Source organism: Mastomys coucha, unplaced genomic scaffold (genome assembly GCF_008632895.1).
Source record: "Mastomys coucha isolate ucsf_1 unplaced genomic scaffold, UCSF_Mcou_1 pScaffold5, whole genome shotgun sequence".
NCBI classification, from domain to species: Eukaryota; Metazoa; Chordata; class Mammalia; order Rodentia; family Muridae; genus Mastomys; species Mastomys coucha.
The window spans coordinates 1,388,149-1,389,937 of record NW_022196911.1 but is presented as its reverse complement, the minus strand read 5'-3'; the positions used below and the strand labels follow the sequence as shown (position 1 = coordinate 1,389,937).

General features: G+C 43.4%; 1 protein-coding gene across 1 annotated transcript in view; it reads right to left on the bottom strand.

The window, feature by feature from the left end:
• Positions 1–812, bottom strand: part of Esr1 (estrogen receptor 1) — a 381,713-nt gene extending 380,901 nt beyond the window's left edge. Inside the window, exon 1 of the mRNA XM_031354125.1 lies at positions 651–812. The gene's annotated coding sequence lies outside the window, so the exon portion shown is untranslated. The remainder of the gene's footprint in view (positions 1–650) is intronic.
• Between the last annotated feature and the right edge of the window lie 977 nt (positions 813–1,789).

Genomic DNA, 1,789 nt, shown 5'->3' with positions numbered 1-1,789 from the left:
AAAAAAAAAAAAAAAAAAAAAAGCAGTCACCCATGGTTATCCATGGTTATTTTCAGGTTAGAGAGAACCAAACCCAAACCCACAGGACCCAGAACTCGCCTACAATTGTGAGGCAACTTCAAGACAAGAAGCATTACTAGATTGCGTAGCTTTTCAGAAAACTCGTCTGCCTTCAGGAAACAAATGATGGTTTATTCCAGTCGCTGAGATCAAGCTCACATAAGTCACAGCTCCGAAGAATTAAGAAGCGAGGTCGGGTTGAGACAAGTACAAAGCGAAGTCCGAGCAGGAACTTTTTTTTAAACTCGCGCATGTTTCAACCATACAGAATCCCCCATAGCTCGACCCGGGACCAATAAATAGACGCGATCTGAGGCAGGCAGAGAGCCTGTCAGTGCTGCACCGAGAACAGATAACTGACTCAGCTGAATCTAGCTCCCGGAGTGAATTTCCATGGGACCAAGGTCAGGTTTAACATGATAACGTTTGCCAGAAACTTTATAAAATATCCCTGGAGCGATGAGCGAGAGAAAAATGGGCATACTTTCACAGAAGTGAACTCTGAGACTCCAGTCTGATTGCACACAGCAGCCCACTATAGCCAAAGGGGGAGTGGGGGGGTGTAAAGAAATGGAGACAAATAGAAGTACCTGCTTGAGAAGAATGTCGCCCAGAGACTGCCTTCTTATGCTAGACAATGGCCGAGGAGGGGGCATTGGCCTCTCCTGGCGTCACAGGGCTGCTGAGCATGGAGCCTCGTGTTTTCGGTTTTGGTAGAATCCGTTCCGAGGCTGTTATGACCATGAAATTAGGAAATGCAGAAACTCAGAAGCAAAGAGCTAGCACCACCGCTTGACTGGGATTGGAAACTCTGCTCCGGATAATAGGGGAGGGGGTGGCCTTCCTCTCTCCAGCCAGGCCTGATTCCAACTTTCTCAGAGTTTGCCTACAGATAGATGTTTGCAGAGGGACAAGCCTCTGGGTGAAGCTTGCTGAGACTTTTTTTTTTTTTTAAGGTGATCCAACCTATTTTCTCCTTCCTTGCAATAAAGCTCAAAGTCTAGACAAGCATGTTGACTTGGAAAAAAATAAAATAAGAAAGCGTTCTTTCGGCGCACAGATTTTCCTCGCCCAAAATTAGCTAAGAAGGGGAGTGAGCACCTCTCAGAGTTTCTCTTTCACTCATTGACTCAATGAGCTAAGCCAGCGGCTCAGCAGTTCTTGTCACTGATTAATGGGGTTCCTGATTTTGGAAACCTGAACCAGCTTAGCCTGAGCTGACCCTGAAATCCTTCAGGTATATGAGCCTTCTATAAACTGCTCGACATTTCCTGCCGTGATTTACAAGCCCGGTTTGCTCTGTGGCTTTAATCTTGTGTTTTGTTTTGTTTTGTTTTGTTTTGTTTTGTTTTGTTGTTTTGTGAGACAAGGTCTCACTCTGCATTTCAGACTGGCCTTAAACTCTCAGGATTCCCCCTGTCTCAGTCTTCTAAGTGCTAAGATTACAGGCGTAAGCCAGCATGACTGGCTTTTTAAAAACTTATTTTGTTTGTTTTTCTTTCTTTTTTTTTTTAAACTCAGAGACAAACACGCTGAAGTAATAATATGAGATAAAAAGCATCTTAAATTTATTTTCCTTCCTGGTACTAGGGATAGACCCAAAACTTTGATGTGCTAACCAAACGCATTACCTCTGATCCACAGACCTCTCATTTTTTTAGACCTTTTGAAATTTTAATAGCTCATAAAATCTGTTGTGTTTTATGTAACATGTGCTTTAAATGCTGGG